This window comes from Falco naumanni, chromosome W (assembly GCF_017639655.2).
Source record: "Falco naumanni isolate bFalNau1 chromosome W, bFalNau1.pat, whole genome shotgun sequence".
NCBI classification, from domain to species: Eukaryota; Metazoa; Chordata; class Aves; order Falconiformes; family Falconidae; genus Falco; species Falco naumanni.
In genome coordinates this window covers 21,976,645-21,987,500 of record NC_054079.1, presented here as the reverse complement: position 1 = coordinate 21,987,500, position 10,856 = coordinate 21,976,645, and the positions used below count along the sequence as shown (strand labels likewise).

Sequence of the window (10,856 nt, the reverse complement as noted above, 5' to 3'; positions counted from 1 at the left end):
CCCTTCCCCTCTGCAGCCCTCTGCTTTTGGGGGTGTAAACCCAGCAATGACAATCCCTCGCATCTCTGGTGGCCTTCACTGCCCCCCCACCCCCCAGCACGCATCTACCCACAGCTGGGCCGCTGTCTTTAGCTTACACAAAAGGACTTTCTGGGAAAAGCTCCTATAGTGAACACAAGGGCTGTGCAGCATGAGTGCTGGCACAAGGTGGAGGGCTCCCCATCCCTGACCTGCCTGTTGGGACCCTGCCCCTCCATGAGCCTCCATGGTTTCCAGAGTCAGGATTAAATTAGGATTACGCTTCTCAACCTCAAAAAAAACCCCCAAAACCCCAAACAAACAAACAAACAAAAACCCACACCAGGAAAGGATGAAATATGGGATTAGCAGCTCTGGGCAACAATCTAGGAAAATCTGTTGATTGTTCAAGGATCTTGAACTGGTAATACGGAGATTTTGTGAAATGAGGAGTTTGAAGTACTGCCTGCAGCAGCCTGCGCGAGGCATATGGCTAAAGCCATCCGGCTCTCCCAGAGACCCAACTCCATGTGAAGAGCTGGAAGATGCCGCCAGACTCTCCCTTTTTTTGCTGTAGACATGTATTTTTCGAACATCAAGAAATTCTCTAGAAATCCCGTAGTAAAATACCGAAGGGTGATAGCAGAAATGGCAAAAGGTGGTCCTGTGGCTCAGGAGTGCCTGTCCCTCACAGGGGACATGTCCCAAGCTGCAGCAGCATGCGTTACACCCTCCCTGCTGTGCCAGCCTCGCATGCCTTCGGCTATTGTATTTCCCCACTCGTGAGCAGTCAGGGTCTCATGGGGAGGCACAGGAGGGTCCCATCTGGTAAAAATTAAGGGTTTTCAGGTCAAATCAGTTCTCAGCTGTTGAGACCAAGGGACAGCTCAACCAGCAGCAAACCAGAAGGTGGAGGTGAAGTTTGATGGGAGTGCTGGCTGCGTTTCTGAGGAGGATCTGGCTGAACGCTGGGTGTCGTGAGCTGCCTTCCCTTGCTTCTGCCTCAAGGAACTTTTCCCCGCAGAACTGTTTGCGAAGAATCTCGGTGCATCCCTTGACCTTTTCCAGAAGCAAGACCCAAGCAAGCCTTTACTCACAGTACAGCTGGAAATAGGCCCAAGGATGGGAACTGTGGCCAGTTCAGGCAGCAGCACCTGAGCTCCGTGGCTCAGAGCTTTCACTTGGGGAAGAGGGAGGTGACAGTGGTGAACTGCATCCTCCTGCTCCGGGAGGTCTGGGCCCCAGTTTGTTCCAGACCCACCGAGCCCCATTTGATGGGACAAGAACTGCCCAATGGCCACTAAAGCACAGTGATCTCCAGGACCAAAAGCTTTTCCATAAACTAACGCTGCAGTCTGCAGGGTGGCTGTGTAAGGCAGTTACTAGTAAATGTCAGGGATTCTTGTGTTGTGGGCTACCCCAAATCACAAGTGAAAATGCGATGAGATATTGCTTCCAGTTTCTAATAATGTCTCACAGAGATGTTACACTTCCTTTAAGACTGAGAGTCAGGGAGCACCTCGTTGCTGCTGCAAAGATTATGATAACACTCCAACCTGTTTTAAAATTGAGGAAAAGTGTCATTATCAAAATGTCATTCCAGCATGCGTGCTGGCTGCTTTTATGTCTTTATGCTGCCTTTAATACCAGGGGAAAAAAAACATTTTATGCACAAGCATAGCCTTTCCAACCTGTTTCCACCCACTGTTTCAAGCTAGGGCAGTCTAGGGCATGTCTTTGGTCTCTAAATGTGATGATGGGCCCGCTGACACCTGTGAACGCCGGGTGCCCCACAGCAGCATCATGTGGCTCTCTGTCTGATTCCATCCCAAATCCAGGAAGGATGGAGCTGCAACTGGTTAAACACTTCACGTCCACCCCCATGGAGGAAACGTGCTGACGGACAGGCTCCCCTGTTACGGACAACTGCTCTGAAACCCGGGTGCTGTCACAGCATCCCACCTTTGGCTGATCAGCTCTCATCTAAGCATGTAAGCCCCCATCTACCTCATTACCTCTGATTGGGAAGGAAACATATTGTGTGATTCAATGCAATGATAATGTAATAACAATAAATAATAAATTTACATTCCCATGGTTGTACTACTGAGGTTCAACAAAAAGGGAAATTTTACCGATATTGCTTGGCTGGGAAATGAAGCAGAAAGTGTTAATAGCAGAACAGTTTCTGTGTTAATTCGGGAGTGACTGCCCCCATGCGATAATGTGGCAGGGGCATGCACAAGGCAAAGAAGGCTGCAGACAAAAGTATCCCCTTTTGTGCGTCTAAATTCCTACAGCAGCAAGGCAGCTCGGTGGCAAGCGCAGCTCCGTACCTGCTCTGGGAACCCAGATGGATGACATAAAAGCCATGCATCTTTATTAGCAGGCATCCTGCAGCATCTGGAAACGGAGCGGGAAGGCCTGAGCAATAATTTTGGTACCTGTCCCAGGGACAGGTGTATTGTGCCAGGATGTTTCCATGGCTTGTTCAAGGCTCCCTGAGATGGATGAAAATCATTATACTTCTGTGTAGTCAACAGTCTGACACTGATGCCACATGATCTGGCTGATATTCTTTCCTGGGGGAATACAGACCAGAAACTTGGTGGAAAAACAAGGGCACTGCTTTATAGATCTATTACTTAAAGATCTGGGGAACGAGGCAATGTCAGGTTTTTGTTTGATGACAGTTTTCAAGACTTTCCCAACCCAAACAATTCTATGATTCTATGATAAGACTTTCTATACCAGGTCATGTGAGAAATGTAATAGGAATTAGTAAAAGGTGTGAATTTATAATTAGTTAGTTAAATTAAGCCATTGTAGAAACATGTGCATTTAGAATTAATGTGACCTTAGACTGAAATAGCTTGATTTTCTGTGACGTGAGGGGAGTTAAACTGAATTGAGGCCATTCTAATTCTTAGTAAGGATGTGGCCAGATATTCACTCTAGGAAACACCGTGGTTTGAGATGCTACCACTTAATAAAAACACAGTCCCACATGGTTTTTCTTCCTAGCCCTTCACCTCCCAACTGGAATAGGCAAAGGAGGGTGCAGCCAGCCCATGGCCAGGGTGATCCCAAGCCCTGGCACCTCAACTGCTTTTGATCATGTGTCCTTATTCCTAAGGGTGAGGTATTAATATTTGTTACTTGCGAAGGGTTCGGTAAGGGGCTCTGCCACGCTCCAGAGCGACGGTGGGGTCCGACAGCCCGGAGGATTTTGTTTGCTGGGCTAGTAAATATGTCTCTGTTTTGAAATCGAGCTCACAAGGAAAAGGCAAATTACCTCATTTAAAAAGTTCGATTTATACTTTCAGAGGTGTCTGCCAGAGCACCGAATGCCATGGGGTGGGTGTGGGAACCAGAAGGAAGCAGAGGGGAGCGTGAAGGGGGAGGTGTGTGAGTGCTGAGGCCAGGGAGAGAAGGAGATGGCTTGGGAAAACAAGCCCTGACCAGCCAGGATGGGGGTCCTGGGGTCCCCACAGACTCCCCGGACAGGGGCAATGACGCAGGTTTGCAGTGAAGGGGTGGTGCAGAACGGGGTGTTTGGTGCAGTTTCATTTGCAGCTTGTACTTTGTTTTCATGTGACAGCTGCTTAGTGCACTGAGATTTTGCAGTAATCTTCCTGCTTCCAGGAGGGTGCTAATGACTTTCTTAGCTTGTTTTTTTAATAAATTGTATATATACACACATACGTATGTATATATTTTGCTGCTTTGGCTATGCATGTCTGGGTGTATCTGCCTGTCTTTCTTTCCTGATTGTTAAGTAAAAAATGATCAAATATGTATTCATGTTCACAGAGATTAACTACTGATAGCAATTACTATTTAGATATTAATATATATTTACATATTTATTTGTTATTTTTATGTTTATATATTAATTTTCAACTATTGAGTTATTCCTAAGTAACTGCTGATGCTATTAATCAATTCCAAGCAAACTTTCAAACCAAACTAGAATAATTATTTCAGCGGTCACCATATGCTTGCAAGTGCCAAGAGTACAGGTGATTGAACAGGGCAGGAAGATTCTGCACCTTGCCGGGTAACTGTGCCAGTGTCACCCTCCTCCTGCTTTAGGTGTTCTGGATCCTTGTCATCACTAAATTAGCATTCCCTGGGGAGCAGACCTGGGAACAAGTGCGACGAGCGAGGGGAAGCAAGCGGCCGACTCAGTGTGAGTGATAAAGCAAGCTTCGATTTATTACGGCGCGATTATGTCTTATATACAGTTCCAGTTAATTTTATGCCTACAAATCATCTGCTAATTGGCTAAGCTCTAAAGGATTACATTTTTATACGTTCTCCTATTTGCGGTTACAGCGGGCGGTTACAGCGGGTTCGGGTTACACCTTGTTCTTCATGCTTACTCCCTTAAAGTTTTTTTTTCTGTTTTTGTACAAGGTCAGCACAATCTTATCTCTCTTCTCTCTTTCGCAATCCTGGTAACTTTCCACTGCAGCTGAGCTTCTTAGTGTTTTTTTTTCTCTCTGCGGCCTAGTTTGGTTCACTCAGACCTAAGCCAGACTTATGTCAAAAAATCGTATCACACAGTCCTTCCATAGTACCGTGGCCGTTCTCTTTCATCCATTCTGCAACAATTCCCCCTTTTTCTTTTTGGACAAGGAAAACTGGTCCAGTTACACGTTCAAACAATTTTCGAATACAGGAGAGAGCACAACTTAAACATATAAATCCGATGACAACAATTATCACTATAAGTAATACACTTTGTAAAAGTCCCTTTAACCAGCCTCCTATTCCAAACCAATTTGCTAAACTTTCTAGGCCAAGGAATCCAACATCTTGTTGAATCTTTTGAGAATGTTCCATCAATTGTTTAATTTCTTTGTGTATGGAGCTGGAATTGTCTTCAAGGTCCATACAACACATGCCTTCAAAATCTTCACAGCCATGTCCATGTGCTAATAATAGAAAGTCAATTGCCATGCGATTTTGTAAAACAGCATGTTGAACAGTGGTTAGGCTATCAGCTAGGTCTGATAGTACCCGGCTGGTGAGGTTGGCTTGTTTAACTATCCAACAAGACAGTGTTTCTAAGTTTTTATGGGCTCGAGCAGCAGCAGCACCTGGGATAAAAAACGAAGTAAAAAATACTTCCCATTTATTCCAAAGTTGTACACTATCGTCACAGGTGTTTTGAAGAGTATGTATAACATCTCTTTTCCATCTTGTTGGATTTGATTTGTTAGGATGATGATGTGGTAAAGCTAAACTTAAGCGACCAATGGTACATGGACCCCCTACAGGCATTGAGGGTATTCCATTCCATGCTCTATTACCACAAATAAAAAATAGACCAGGGGGTAACTTTCTAGGATATAATACTCCAGGGGCAGGATTTGACAGGTTTCGACTGGTATGGTTACACCAACCACTCCAAAATAGACTGATTTCCAATTGGGTATACAAGAGTGCTAACAGTTGCACTACAAGGTGTGGCAGAACTTTCACCAGCACAAGGATACTTAGAAGAATTTAAATATACACAATAAGAGGCATTCAATGAGTCAACTAGTTCAATTTCTTGAGGATTAGGACCAATAGAAAGTTTGTCATCCCAATTATCAAATTTATCAAAAAACTCACTCATATTTGAACCTCGAGCTAATTGGGTAATCTTTGTCTGGCTAAGAGACTGGTTAAGGGTGATCCAATCTGAGTCATTTAATGGCACACCTACTAAACAAGTTAAAAAGGGTACACTAGGAGTTGACACGCTTGCACAAAATGTGGTTGTGTTGACAGCTCTGCTTAAGGTTACCCATACATTTTCCCGCACATCAAACAGTGATTTAGATACAAAAACTACACCTATAACAATAAGATTAATTAACACAACAGCTGTTAACATCATGATTAGAATATAGATAAATTTATACTAAAAGATTAATCACAACTGTCACTGGTTGTTGGAACATTGGTCACTGCTGCTTTGGTCCACTTTGCTGGGATCCACTGTGGTCCTGTGGAAGTAAGTACACACATATAACCTCTTCCAGCATATTTCACCTCTGCTGGTCCTTTCCACAAACCAGTTGAAGGATCCCTATTCATAACAAACATTGGAACATCATCTTTACATAGCTTAAACATACGAGTGCAATGCTAACAATTATTACTATAAGCAAAACACTTTACAACAGCCCTTTTAAACTACCAGAAGACCGCCCTAATAATAGAGCACCATAACTTTGTCCATTAATTATCAGAGGTCCTCGGACACGAGTTGCAATTTTTTGTGTTCGGTTGTCAATTAATGTTGCATCTACTGCTGTTGCCAGGTCCAGGCCGAGGCTCCCTCGGGTGGCGGGTTGTAACACGGTGTCTGTCGATAAAAGTTGGTCATGTCTCCTGGAGGGGGTGTCGTGAAGGTGACAGGAGTCGCGATTGGGGTCGACGCGCTGCGGCTCCTCGCGCTCGGTTTCCCGTTTCCCGACTGCCGACAGACGTTGGTGTTGTGAGTTCCTTGCTGACAATTTTGGCACCACACTTGATGTTGTTGACATCGGTCACGGGTATGTCCTGGCTTCCCGCATCGATAGCAGAGGAAGTCTCGGCGCGTGGTGGTCACTGGCTTCGGGGGCACGGTAGCCCCAGGGGGGCGCAGAGGCGCAAGCGCTGCAAAAGCCTGACTTTGGGCTTGCACTAAATCTCTCCCTACTGCTTGGATTGCTTCCACTAGCAAGGCTTGCTGACCTACTGGCACCCGACTCATTCGCTCTAGCATTGTTTCTACAGAAGAATCTAAGGGCAGGGTTACTAAAATGCCTTTGGTGTAACTGTTACTATTCTCCAGAATACACTGGCACAATAACGGCCCTTTCATAGAGTTAGGTGTATCTGGTGGGCTCACTGTGGAGGCCTGACTCATTCACTGTACTACGTAACTGACTTAATATTTTCCAATCAAAGCCTCCCAGGTTCCCTGTCTTTGGTTAGCGGCATTCATCTGATACGTTACAGGGAAAGCTTGTAGGGGGTTGACTTGATCAGCAATATAAAATATTCCCTGACCAGCCGCTTCTTGTGCTATTTTTTGCCAATTAATGTGCGTAGAACGCACCAGTTTCTTTACTGTATTTTTTTTCTCTTTTTTTTTTCTTTTTTTTTTTTCTCTTTTTAGAATTTTGTATTGACTGCTCACTGCTATTTTCTTCCTCAGCAGCACTTTCGTCAAATGTGTCCCCGCCCTCTGGCCCCCCCGAGGCTACTGTGCCGGAGGGGGGGTGGGGGGGACGGACGACACACGAAGGGTTTATAGGTGGTACAGAGAGCACTGTTTGTGATAAAGAGGGTATTGGAATGTGATTTTCACATAGCATAATTTTTCCTGCATTAGGATCTGCGCTTGCAAGTCGGCTTGTTACTGCCGCAGCAAGGCGCTCTGCTTGATATCTTTTTACACAATTAGTTACTTCATGCCATGATTTCATCAAATCTTAGCAACTTTATCATCATCAATTACTAAATCCCATAAACAATCTCCATAATTACGCCATTCATCTACTTCAAACATATGCTCAGGATCTATAAAATATCCTTTCGCTTTACCCATAGTAATTAACCTGGCCAGATCTTTTAAAGGGCCTACTCCCCGCTTTTCTAAAAAGCATCATAAAAGTGCTACCTCTTTTTCCATAGCGTGCTTAAAACAGTCCTTTTCCTTGATTAAGATGCAGCCTTTTCCCTGGGTAGACACTCACGGACGGCGAACCTTTCCTTGATTAACGTCGGTTCAAGCACGGATCGAGGTACGATGCCTGCATCAGTCGATCTTCGCTCCCTGGTCGCTGCTACCAGTGCTTCTCCGTCCTCGCTGTCCGGTGAAGAACAAGGATTGGGGGTCCCTGTTCGGGCGCCACTTGCGACGAGCGAGGGGAAGCAAGCGGCCGACTCAGTGTGAGTGATAAAGCAAGCTTCGATTTATTACGGCGCGATTATGTCTTATATACAGTTCCAGTTAATTTTATGCCTACAAATCATCTGCTAATTGGCTAAGCTCTAAAGGATTACATTTTTATACGTTCTCCTATTTGCGGTTACAGCGGGCGGTTACAGCGGGTTCGGGTTACACCTTGTTCTTCATGCTTACTCCCTTAAAGTTTTTTTTTCTGTTTTTGTACAAGGTCAGCACAATCTTATCTCTCTTCTCTCTTTCGCAATCCTGGTAACTTTCCACTGCAGCTGAGCTTCTTAGTGTTTTTTTTTCTCTCTGCGGCCTAGTTTGGTTCACTCAGACCTAAGCCAGACTTATGTCAAAAAATCGTATCACACAGTCCTTCCATAGTACCGTGGCCATTCTCTTTCATCCATTCTGCAACAAACAAGCATTGAAACCTCTTGGCTTTGTGTCTTTTCTTTTTTTGGTTGCATCGCTGTTGCTTTAGCTACTAAAAGGACTCATTGAAACAGGAACTCTTTGGCTGTGAGGGGCAGTGGGTGAGGAGAGGTACATGTGCCCGCAGGTGGCTTCCCCATCCCCCGACATGGTGCGGTGCCACCTCGCCGTCCAGCAGCCCTGGTCCCCGGCTGGTGGATGGCACACTTTGGGAATAGCGGTGTGCCTGCCGCCACGGTTCCCTTTCAGCTCTTAATGAAAACATATTGCTGTAGTCATCCAGTAAGTGCAGTGTGAGCATACGGAAGGCTAATAAGGACATTACTGGGGAAAACATATATGAGCCAGGAAGACATGTTCCTTTCCCAACATATAAACATACCGGGATGATAAAGATGTCTGCCATTCCCTGATAACTACAGGCTGTGCATCAAATGTGGTGGCATGGACAGTAATACCATTCCCATGACTGATGCCACAGGAATATCTAATAGGATCAGGTCCCAAAATATCTCTTTTTTACCCACTTTTTTTTTTTTTGCCTCATATTTCTATTCTGTCATTCCAATATTCATTTTTCCGAATATAATTTTAAAACTTCCTGATATGATTATATTATTCATTGTATCCTATTAGGGAAAACAAAATTACTCAAATGAACCTATTAGGATGTGACAGAAAACTGCTGACATGATGGAAAGTTTCTAGGGTTCTCCTATTTGGATTCATATAGCCATTCTTCTTTATTACTCCTGACACTGCCTATCACCCCTCCTCGAGCACGGCTGTGCTGGGGGCTCTGGGGCTCAGCTGCGGGGCCAGCGCCAGGCTCTGCGGGTGCCAGTGCGATGGGTTCATGGGGCAGGACCCCCAGCCCAGCTAGGCTGGGTGCCGCTTGGGGTGGCAGTCCTAGAGAGACGGCTGCCTCTAATTACCTCTATGGCAGAAAAATAAACCAAAAAGCTGAACAAGCTGGAAAGCGCTTCTGGCCATCCTGCAGATGGAGAGCAAACCGGCCCTACGGTTACTCCGATCGGCACAGAACCCACTCCTCAAGAGGAGGGAGCCCCATGTTTCCTTCGTCAAATGTCCTCCAGAAGAGCTATTGAAAACTTCTCCCGTGGGGCTTCTCAGCTCCCTCCCCAGAGCCAAGCGCCTGGCTGCTTTCCCACAGCCTCCTCCTGACTCACCAAAGCCTGAGCTTTCCCTATGTCCTATGGAGGCTCCTGGGGCTCCCCAGGCCCCCCTCTCCCTCCTGGTACCCTCGATGGCACAGGGCAGGAGCCTGGCAGGGGCAGGCAGCAGAGCTCCCACCTGCAGAGTTGCCTCCAGCCCCTTGACCCTGCAATCTCTTCTCCCCAGTAACAAGCAACAGGACGAGAGGGAACGGCCTCACGTTGTGCCAGGGGAGGTTTAGGTTGGGAATGAGGGAAAATCCCCTCACGGAAAGGGTGGCCAAGGCCTGGCACAGGCTGCCCAGGGGGGTGCTGGAGTCACCAGCCCTGGGGGGAGTTAAAAGATGCGCTGATGTGGTGCTCAGGACCATGGGTTAGTGGTGGGCTTGGCAGTGCTGGGTTAGCGGTTGGACTTGATGATCTCAAAGGTCTTTTCCAGCCTAAATGATTCTGTGATTCCATGACTGTGTGAGTCTATGAATATAGATTAGCCATTACTGACCCGCACGTATAGATGTCATTTGGTTCTGCACGTGTGCCTTAGCACAGCTCCGACATTTATTCTTCACAGAATTATGACAGCGTAGGGGAATCAGAGGAATTTACCTAAGCATGACAAATTTAAGGTCCTGTTTTTCCCCCGGGTTCAAGGGTTTAAAGCAAAAGGTGATTCAAATGAGCATTCACTGAAAAGTTAGCTAGCCGAGGCTTGCAGGAGGAAGGTAGATGCTGTGATACCCCTTGCAGAGACAGACTGGAGGCACAAGAAGGTGAGCAATACACCAAACAACACACCAGCAGCACAACAAACTTCTGGGAAGAGCTGGGCAGCCTTAAAATCACCTGAGACAAAAAGGCGCAGGCAGTAAATCCTTGTGACCCTTTCATTTCCAGTGATAATGGAGCAAGCCTTTCTCCTTCTGCTTGCCCTCTCTTTCTTTAGTATTTCAAAGACCGAAATCTTTATTTCATTCCGCTGCTAAAAGGAAATGCACCCTGATTACAATGCTACAGAAAGGAGTACTATAGTTACAGAAAATAGCAACCATTGTGCTTTCCTTGAAAGTTAGCTTAAAAGATTTAATTTATATTTTTGATGAGTGAAAATTTTTACTTTAAAAAAATTAATCAGCTGTCAGTGCTGCAAATTTTAATTCTCTATTCACTAATGTTTAATAATACCATTATATAATAATGCATTAATAAGCAAAATAAGACAACCCACTTCATTTTGCTTTGGTCTGCCTTGAGGACTGGCACTTGAATCCTACAGATGAAAGGCTAAT

At 45.6% G+C, this 10,856-nt stretch overlaps 1 long non-coding RNA gene across 1 annotated transcript; it reads right to left on the bottom strand.

The window, feature by feature from the left end:
- Positions 1-4,435: 4,435 nt before the first annotated feature.
- Positions 4,436-6,259, bottom strand: LOC121080711. The gene is made up of 2 exons (XR_005825474.1): positions 5,656-6,259; positions 4,436-5,105 (listed from the first exon to the last, which is right to left on the bottom strand). It is a non-coding gene; the product is annotated as an uncharacterized LOC121080711 (long non-coding RNA).
- Positions 6,260-10,856: the final 4,597 nt, after the last annotated feature.